The sequence below is a fragment of the Salvelinus namaycush genome, chromosome 17 (genome assembly GCF_016432855.1).
Source record: "Salvelinus namaycush isolate Seneca chromosome 17, SaNama_1.0, whole genome shotgun sequence".
NCBI lineage: Eukaryota > Metazoa > Chordata > Actinopteri > Salmoniformes > Salmonidae > Salvelinus > Salvelinus namaycush.
This window is the reverse complement of record NC_052323.1, coordinates 38088391-38099471: the sequence shown is the minus strand read 5'-3', so window position 1 is coordinate 38099471 and position 11081 is coordinate 38088391. Positions and strand designations below refer to the sequence as shown.

At 46.4% G+C, this 11081-nt stretch overlaps 1 long non-coding RNA gene across 1 annotated transcript; it reads right to left on the bottom strand.

Annotated features, from left to right (window-relative positions):
- Positions 1-7103: 7103 nt before the first annotated feature.
- LOC120062102 lies at positions 7104-9398 on the bottom strand. Its single transcript, XR_005478385.1, has 3 exons — positions 8621-9398; positions 8126-8551; positions 7104-8094 (listed from the first exon to the last, which is right to left on the bottom strand). It is a non-coding gene; the product is annotated as an uncharacterized LOC120062102 (long non-coding RNA).
- Between the last annotated feature and the right edge of the window lie 1683 nt (positions 9399-11081).

Below are 11081 nucleotides of genomic sequence, written 5' to 3'. Positions count from 1 at the left end.
CTAACTGCTCTGGTTAATACAGCTGTCATTATGTTACCAGACTGCCTCCCAACTGCTCTGGTTAATACAGCTGTCATTATGTTACCAGACTGCCTCCCAACTGGTTAATACAGCTGTCATTATGTTACCAGACTGCCTCCCAACTGGTTAATACAGCTGTCATTATGTTACCAGACTGCCTCCCAACTGCTCTGGTTAATACAGCTGTCATTATGTTACCAGACTGCCTCCCAACTGCTCTGGTTAATACAGCTGTCATTATGTTACCAGACTGCCTCCCAAAATGGCACCCTATTCCCTACGTTGTGCACTTCTTTTGACCAGGGCCCATAGTGGACCCTGGGAAGGAACATTTTAAAGGCCCGCCTTTTGGCATCAGAGAGAAAAATCAAGCCTCATCTTGGCGATGTAGAGAAACGTATGCATTTTCACAACAATTCTACACACATTTCTCCATGGAGCTGAGAGAAATGTTTACAGTTTTAAAGGGAATTTCATGCAATTCTATGCATTTTTTCCATGGCTAATGTGTTATTCTGCTCAAACATAAACAATATCAATAATGCTAAATTGTTCCTGTAATTTCTCCCCGAATGTCCAGCTTTTATTATTTTGTTGAGTGTTAGTTCTCAGAGAATATATTATGGACAGCTCCATTATCTCCATTATCTTCATCTGGTTTTATGGACAGCTCCATTATCTATATTATCTCCATCTGGTTTTATGGACAGCTCCATTATCTATATTACTTCATCTGGTTTTATGGACAGCTCCATTATCTATATCTGGTTTTATGGACAGCTCCATTATCTCCATCTGGTTTTATGGACAGCTCCATTATCTATATTATCTCCATCTGGTTTTATGGACAGCTCCATTATCTACATTACTTCATCTGGTTTTATGGACAGCTCCATTATCTATATCTGGTTTTATGGACAGCTCCATTATCTACATCTGGTTTTATGGACAGCTCCATTATCTATATTATCTCCATCTGGTTTTATGGACAGCTCCATTATCTACATTATCTCCATCTGGTTTTATGGACAGCTCCATTATCTATATCTGGTTTTATGGACAGCTCCATTATCTACATCTGGTTTTATGGACAGCTCCATTATCTATATTATCTCCATCTGGTTTTATGGACAGCTCCATTATCTTCATCTGGTTTTATGGACAGCTCCATTATCTCCATCTGGTTTTATGGACAGCTCCATTATCTACATCTGGTTTTATGGACAGCTCCATTATCTATATTATCTTCATCTGGGTTTATGGACAGCTCCATTATCTATATTATCTTCATCTGGGTTTATGGACAGCTCCATTATCTACACTGCTCAAAAAAATAAAGGGAACACTTAAACAACACAATGTAACTCCAAGTCAATCACACTTCTGTGAAATCAAACTGTCCACTTAGGAAGCAACACTGATTGACAATAAATTTCACATGCTGTTGTGCAAATGGAATAGACAAAAGGTGGAAATTATAGGCAATTAGCAAGACACCCCCAATAAAGGAATGGTACTGCAGGTGGTGACCACAGACCACTTCAGTTCCTATGCTTCCTGGCTGATGTTTTGGTCACTTTTGAATGCTGGCGGTGCTTTCACTCTAGTGGTAGCATGAGACGGAGTCTACAACCCACACAAGTGGCTCAGGTAGTGCAGCTCATCCAGGATGGCACATCAATGCGAGCTGTGGCAAAAAGGTTTGCTGTGTCTGTCAGCGTAGTGTCCAGAGCATGGAGGCGCTACCAGGAGACAGGCCAGTACATCAGGAGACGTGGAGGAGGCCGTAGGAGGGCAACAACCCAGCAGCAGGACCGCTACCTCCGCCTTTGTGCAAGGAGGTGCACTGCCAGCGCCCTGCAAAATGACCTCCAGCAGGCCACAAATGTGCATGTGTCTGCTCAAACGGTCAGAAACAGACTCCATGAGGGTGGTACGAGGACCCGACGTCCACAGGTGGGGGTTGTGCTTACAGCCCAACACCGTGCAGGACGTTTGGCATTTGCCAGAGAACACCAAGATTGGCAAATTCGCCACTGGCGCCCTGTGCTCTTCACAGATGAAAGCAGGTTCACACTGAGCACATGAGCACATGTGACAGACGTGACAGAGTCTGGAGACGCCGTAGAGAACGTTCTGCTGCCTGCAACATCCTCCAGCATGACCGGTTTGGCGATGGGTCAGTCATGGTGTGGGGTGGCATTTCTTTGTGGGGCCGCACAGCCCTCCATGTGCTCGCCAGAGGTAGCCTGACTGCCATTAGGTACCGAGATGAGATCCTCAGAGCCCTTGTGAGACCATATGCTGACACATGCACATTTGTGGCCTGCTGGAGGTCATTTTGCAGGGCTCTGGCAGTGCTCCTCCTTGCACAAAGGCGGAGGTAGCGGTCCTGCTGCTGGGTTGTTGCCCTCCTACGGCCTCCTCCACGTTTCCTGATGTACTGGCCTGTCTCCTGGTAGCGCCTCCATGCTCTGGACACTACGCTGACAGACACAGCAAACCTTCTTGCCACAGCTCGCATTGATGTGCCATCCTGGATGAGCTGCACTACCTGAGCCACTTGTGTGGGTTGTAGACTCCGTCTCATGCTACCACTAGAGTGAAAGCACCGCCAGCATTCAAAAGTGACCAAAACATCAGCCAGGAAGCATAGGAACTGAGAAGTGGTCTGTGGTCACCACCTGCAGAATCACTCCTTTTTTGTGGGTGTCTTGCTAATTGCCTATAATTTCCACCTTTTGTCTATTCCATTTGCACAACAGCATGTGGAATTTATTGTCAATCAGTGTTGCTTCCTAAGTGGACAGTTTGATTTCACAGAAGTGTGATTGACTTGGAGTTACATTGTGTTGTTTAAGTGTTCCCTTTATTTTTTTGAGCAGTGTATATTATCTTCATCTGGTTTTATGGACAGCTCCATTATCTATATCTGGTTTTATGGACAGCTCCATTATCTATATTATCTCCATCTGGTTTTATGGACAGCTCCATTATCTATATTATCTTCATCTGGTTTTATGGACAGCTCCATTATCTATATTATCTTCATCTGGTTTTATGGACAGCTCCATTATCTACATCTGGTTTTATGGACAGCTCCATTATCTATATTATCTTCATCTGGGTTTATGGACAGCTCCATTATCTATATTATCTTCATCTGGGTTTATGGACAGCTCCATTATCTACATCTGGTTTTATGGACAGCTCCATTATCTTCATCTGGTTTTATGGACAGCTCCATTATCTATATTATCTTCATCTGGTTTTATGGACAGCTCCATTATCTATATTATCTCCATCTGGTTTTATGGACAGCTCCATTATCTATATTATCTTCATCTGGGTTTATGGACAGCTCCATTATCTATATTATCTCCATCTGGTTTTAGTTTGTCCATCACGAAAATGTATTAAAACATGAATATATATACAGTACCAGTCAAAAGTGTGGACACACTTACTCATTCAAGGGTTTTTCTTTATTTTTTACTATTTTCTACATTTTAGAATAATATTGAAGACATCAACACTGTGAAATAACACATATGGAATCATGTAGTAACCAAAAAAAGTGTCAAACAAATCAAAATATATATTTGGAGATATTTCACAGTATCCACACTTTGTGCAAAGCTGTCATCAGGGCACTCTTGGCCTTCTCTCAATCAGCTTGTGTAACCTTTATTTAACTAGGCAAGTCAGTTAAGAACAAATTCTTATTTACAATGACGGCCTACCCCGGGCCAAACCCGGACGACGCTGGGCTAATTGCGTGGCCGCCCTATGGGACGCCCAATCACGGCCGGATGTGATACAGCCTGGATTCGAACCAAGGACTGTAGTGAGGCATCTTGCATTGAGATGCTGTGTCTTAGACCGCCGAGCCACTCAAGAGCCCTAGTTCATGAGGTAGTCACCTGGAAAGCATTTCAATTAACAGGTGTGCCTTGTTAAAAGTTAATTTGCGTTTGAACCAATCAGTATAGTCGTGACAAGGTAGGGGTGGTATACAGAAGCTAGCCCTATTTGGTAACAGACCAAGGCCATATTATGGCAAGAACAGCTCAAATAAGCAAAGAGAAACGACAGCCCATCATTACTTTAAGACATGAAGGTCAGTCAATACGGAACATTTCAAGTTTCTTCAAGTGCATTTCGCAAAACCCATCAAGCGCTATGATGAAACTGGTTCTCATGAGGACCGCCACAGGAAAGGAAGACCCAGAGTTACCTCTGCTGCAGAGGATAAGTTCATTAGAGTTACCAGCCTCAGATTGAAGCCCAAATAAATGCTTCACAGAGTTCAAGTAACAGACACATAAACATCAACTGTTCAGAGGGGACTGTGTGAATCAGGCCTTCATGGTCAAATTGCTGCAAAGAAACGACTACTAAAGGACACCAATAAGAAGAAGAGACTTGCTTGGGCCAAGAAACACGAGCAATGGACATTAGACTGGTGGAAATCTGTCCTTTGGTCTGATGAGTCCAAATTTTAGATTCTTGGATCCAACCACTGTGTCTTTGTGAGACGCAGAGTAGGTGAACAGATGATCTCTGCATGTGTGGTTCCCACCTTGAAGCATGGAGGAGGAGGTGTTATGGTGTGGGGGTGCTTTGCTGGTGACACAGTCAGTGATTTATTTAGAATTCAAGGCACACTTAACCAGCATGGCTACCACAGCATTCTGCAGCGATACGCCATCCCATCTGGTTTGGGCTTAGTGGGACTATCATTTGTTTTTCAACAGGACAATGACCCAACACACCTCCAGGCTGTGTAAGGGCTATTTTTACCAAGAAGGAGAGTAATGGAGTACTGCATCAGATGTCCTGGCCTCCACAATCACCTGACCTCAACCCAATTGAGATGGTTTGGGATGAGTTGGACCGCAGAGTGAAGGAAAAGCAGCCAAGAAATATTCAACGTTTGTGAGAACTCCTTCAAGACTGTTGGAAAGCATTCCAGGTGAAGCTGGTTGAGAGAATGCCAAGTGTGCAAAGCTGTCATCAAGGCAAACGGTGGCTATTTGAAGAATATCAAATATATTTTGATTTGTTTAAAACTTTTTTGGTTATTACATAAGTCCATGTGTTATTTTATAGTTTTGATGTCTTCACTTTTATTCTACAATGTAAAAAATAGTCAAAAGTTTAAAAATAAATAAAAATAAAAATAAATGTTTACACTGTCACTTCTGCATTATGTTACCAAACCCGCCCAAAGGATTACAATGGCAGAACATTTTAGAACAAGGCGGGGCTTCCAATTTGGCCAGATAGTGACGACCTGTATCAAGGCTGGTTAATGTGATGGAGATAGGTGGCTCATGAAGGGGAGAGGGAGGTGAGGTGGAATGGACTACAACAGCAACACCTTTATCAGCCTGATTACTTCTTATTCTGGGTGTAACAGGAAATGAGGTACTTGTTCCAGGCAGACTGACATTTCTTGGTTCGCTCCTGCGCACTACCTACAACACAGACAGAGAGAGAGACAGAAAGACAGAGACAGAGACACAGGCAGGCAGAGAGAGAGAGACACAGGCAGAGAGACAGAGAGATAGACAGAGAGACAGAGAGAGGCAGAGACAGAGAGAAAGAACAAGGACCACAATGAGAGTTGAGCTTCAAGACTATTGTATATAAGCTGCTGCCCTCTAGTGGAGAAACTCAGAATGATCACCAGACAACAATGTAGGAGGCACATACTTCTCTTGATTCCCAGGTTTCTCAGCTTGTCATGTTTAGCATGTCCATTCTGAGCCAGTCTCAGAGACAGAGAGGCTCCTCTCCTGAAAGGGACAAAATATTTCATTACAGAATCACTCAGTGCTTAAACATTCCAGTTTATTTGCCATGTGAGATAAACACATACAGGGCATTTGGAAAGTATTCAGACCCCTTGACTTCTTCCAAATTTACAAAGTTACATATTCTCAAATTGATTAAATAGTTTCCCCCCCCATCAATCTACACACAATACCCCATAATGACATCACAATACCCCATAATGACATCACAATACCCCATAATGACAAAGCAAAAACATGTTTTTAGAAACGTTTGCAAATGTATATATTTTATATTTTTTTAAACATTTACATAAGTATTCAGACCCTTTACTCAGTACTTTGTTGAAGCACCTTTGGCAGCGATTACAGCCTTGAGTCTTCTTGTGTATGACGCTACAAGCTTGGCACACCTGTATTTGGGGAGTTTCTCCCATTCTTCTCTGCAGATCCTCTCAAGCTCTGTCATGTTGGATGGGGAGCGTCGCTGCAGAGCTATTTTCAGGTCTCTCCAGAGATGTTCGATCTGGTTCAAGTCCGGGCTCTGGCTGGGCCAATCAAGAACATTCAGAGACTAGTCCCGAAGCCACTCCTGCGTTGTCTTGGCTGTGTGCTTAGGGTCGTTGTCCTGTTGGAAGGTGAACATTCGCCCCAGTCTGAGGTCTTTGCTCCGTTCATCTTTCCCTCGATCCTGACTAGTCTCCCAGTCCCTGCCGCTGAAAAATATCCCCACAGCATGATGTTGCCACCACCATGCTTCACCGTAGGGATGGTGCCAGGTTACCTCCAGATGTGAGTTCAATCTTGGTTTCATCAGACCACAGAATCTTGTTTCTCATGGTGTGAGAGTCCTTTAAGTGCCTTTTGGCAAACTCCAAGTGGGCTGTCATGTGCCTTTAACTGAGGAGTGGCTTCCGTCTGGCCACTCTACCATAAAGGCCTGATTGGTGGAGTGCTGCAGAAATGGTTGTCCTTCTGGAAGGTTCTCCCATCTCCACAGAGGAACTCTGATGCTCTGTCAGAGTGACCATCGGGTTCTTGTTCACCTTCCTGACCAAGGCCCTTCTCCCCTGATTGCTCAGTTTGGCCGGGCGGCCAGCTCTAGGAAGAGTCTTGGTGTTGGAGGCCACTGTGTTCTTAGGGACCTTCAATGCTGCAGACGTTTTTTGGTACCCTTCACCAGATCTGTGCCTCCAGACAATCCTGTCTCGGAGTTCTACGGACAATTCCTTCGACTTCATGGCCTGGTTTCTGCTCTGACGTGCACTGTCAACTGTGGGACTTTATATAGACAGGTGGGTGCCTTTCCAAATCATGTCCAGTCAATTGAATTTACCACAGGTGGACTTCAATCAAGTTGTACAGTATAGTGCATTCTGGTGCTCAGGTTGACTTTTATAATAAACTTTTATAATTGTCCCCCAGTTACAATAACCTCACGGCCCCCAGTTATAATAACCTCATACCTCACGGCCCCCAGTTATAATAACCTCATACCTCACGGCCCCCAGTTACAATAACCTCACGGCCCCCAGTTACAATAACCTCACGGCCCCCAGTTACAATAACCTCACGGCCCCCAGTTACAATAACCTCATACCTCACGGCCCCCAGTTACAATAACCTCACGGCCCCCCAGTTAAAATAACCTCATACCTCACGGCCCCCAGTTAAAATAACCTCATACCTCACGGCCCCCAGTTAAAATAACCTCATACCTCACGGCCCCCAGTTAAAATAACCTCATACCTCACGGCCCACAGTTATAATAACCTCATACCTCACGGCCCCCAGTTATAATAACCTCACGGCCCCCAGTTACAACAACCTCACGGCCCCCAGTTACAACAACCTCACGGCCCCCAGTTACAACAACCTCACGGCCCCCAGTTATAATAACCTCATACCTCACGGCCCCCAGTTATAATAACCTCATACCTCACGGCCCCCAGTTATAATAACCTCACGACCCCCAGTTATAATAACCTCATACCTCACGGCCCCCAGTTATAATAACCTCATACCTCACGGCCCCCAGTTATAATAACCTCATACCTCACGGCCCCCAGTTACAATAACCTCATACCTCACGGCCCCCAGTTACAATAACCTCATACCTCACGGCCCCCAGTTACAATAACCTCATACCTCACGGCCCCCAGTTACAATAACCTCACGGCCCCCAGTTACAATAACCTCACGGCCCCCAGTTACAATAACCTCATACCTCACGGCCCCCAGTTACAATAACCTCACGGCCCCCAGTTACAATAACCTCACGGCCCCCAGTTATAATAACCTCATACCTCACGGCCCCCAGTTACAATAACCTCACGGCCCCCAGTTACAATAACCTCACGGCCCCCAGTTACAATAACCTCATACCTCACGGCCCCCAGTTACAATAACCTCATACCTCACGGCCCCCAGTTACAATAACCTCACGGCCCCCAGTTACAATAACCTCACGGCCCCCAGTTACAATAACCTCACGGCCCCCAGTTACAATAACCTCACGGCCCCCAGTTACAATAACCTCATACCTCACGGCCCCCAGTTATAATAACCTCATACCTCACGGCCCCCAGTTATAATAACCTCATACCTCACGGCCCCCAGTTACAATAACCTCACGGCCCCCAGTTATAATAACCTCATACCTCACGGCCCCCAGTTACAATAACCTCACGGCCCCCAGTTACAATAACCTCACGGCCCCCAGTTACAATAACCTCATACCTCACGGCCCCCAGTTATAATAACCTCATACCTCACGGCCCCCAGTTACAATAACCTCATACCTCACGGCCCCCAGTTACAATAACCTCACGGCCCCCAGTTACAATAACCTCATACCTCACGGCCCCCAGTTACAATAACCTCACGGCCCCCAGTTACAATAACCTCACGGCCCCCCAGTTACAATAACCTCACGGCCCCCAGTTACAATAACCTCACGGCTCCCAGTTACAATAACCTCACGGCCCCCAGTTACAATAACCTCACGGCTCCCAGTTACAATAACCTCACGGCCCCCAGTTACAATAACCTCATACCTCACGGCCCCCAGTTACAATAACCTCACGGCCCCCAGTTACAATAACCTCACGGCCCCCAGTTACAATAACCTCATACCTCACGGCCCCCAGTTACAATAACCTCATACCTCACGGCCCCCAGTTACAATAACCTCATACCTCACGGCCCCCAGTTACAATAACCTCATACCTCACGGCCCACAGTTATAATAACCTCATACCTCACGGCCCCCAGTTACAATAACCTCACGGCCCCCAGTTACAATAACCTCACGGCCCCCAGTTACAATAACCTCATACCTCACGGCCCCCAGTTATAATAACCTCATACCTCACGGCCCCCAGTTACAATAACCTCATACCTCACGGCCCCCAGTTACAATAACCTCATACCTCACGGCCCCCAGTTACAATAACCTCACGGCCCCCAGTTACAATAACCTCACGGCCCCCAGTTACAATAACCTCATACCTCACGGCCCCCAGTTACAATAACCTCATACCTCACGGCCCCCAGTTACAATAACCTCATACCTCACGGCCCCCCCCAGTTACAATAACCTCACGCCCCCCAGTTACAATAACCTCACGGCCCCCAGTTACAATAACCTCACGGCCCCCAGTTACAATAACCTCACGGCCCCCAGTTACAATAACCTCACGGCCCCCAGTTACAATAACCTCATACCTCACGGCCCCCAGTTAAAATAACCTCATACCTCACGGCCCCAGTTACAATAACCTCATACCTCACGGCCCCCAGTTACAATAACCTCATACCTCACGGCCCCCAGTTACAATAACCTCACGGCCCCCAGTTATAATAACCTCACGGCCCCCAGTTACAATAACCTCATACCTCACGGCCCCCAGTTACAATAACCTCACGGCCCCCAGTTACAATAACCTCATACCTCACGGCCCCCAGTTACAATAACCTCACGGCCCCCAGTTACAATAACCTCATACCTCACGGCCCCCAGTTACAATAACCTCATACCTCACGGCCCCCCCCAGTTACAATAACCTCACGGCCCCCAGTTACAATAACCTCACGGCCCCCCAGTTACAATAACCTCATACCTCACGGCCCCCAGTTACAATAACCGCACGGCCCCCAGTTACAATAACCTCATACCTCACGGCCCCCAGTTACAATAACCTCACGGCCCCCAGTTACAATAACCTCATACCTCACGGCCCCCAGTTACAATAACCTCATACCTCACGGCCCCCAGTTATAATAACCTCACGGCCCCCCCCAGTTATAATAACCTCACGGCCCCCCCCAGTTACAATAACCTCACGGCCCCCAGTTACAACAACCTCACGGCCCCCAGTTATAATAACCTCACGGCCCCCCCAGTTACAAGAACCTCACGGCCCCCAGTTACAATAACCTCACGGCCCCCAGTTACAATAACCTCATACCTCACGGCCCCCAGTTACAATAACCTCACGGCCCCCAGTTACAATAACCTCACGGCCCCCAGTTACAATAACCTCACGGCCCCCAGTTACAATAACCTCATACCTCACGGCCCCCAGTTACAATAACCTCATACCTCACGGCCCCCAGTTACAATAACCTCACGGCCCCCAGTTACAATAACCTCACGGCCCCCAGTTACAATAACCTCACGGCCCCCCAGTTATAATAACCTCACGGCCCCCCAGTTATAATAACCTCACGGCCCCCCAGTTATAATAACCTCATGGACCCCAGTTTTCCCTTCTCCGTGAAGAGTTCCACCATGGTGTTGTGTCTCTCTCCCTGAGGGTAGAGCCGTGCGTACATCGTCCTGTTGTCCACCATGTCTCTGAACCAATGTACTGCCTGCTGGGTCCAGCCACACACGTCCACTGGGCGCACCTGGGATGAGACCAGTAACTTTTATTAGGTTTATTTCAGAGGTCATATAATACAAGAGACAAGTAAAAAATATTTGACCTGCCCTAAATATATGAACCTCTCAAATAAATGACTAATTTATTTAAACTTTATTTATCCAGTCAAGTGATGTTATATGCCGGTGTGGTTATAGGGATAAATTGTGGTGTGGTTAAGTAGAACATGACAACAACCACGGTGAACCACTCACATTAGCCAGGGAGACCTGTATGGCCTGTAGAGGAAGTGATGTCATCTCAGCACTGAATTCCTTGATGTTACATAGAGACAGACAGGAAGTGTCTCCGTAGTCCAGCCTCCTCACCTCCACCT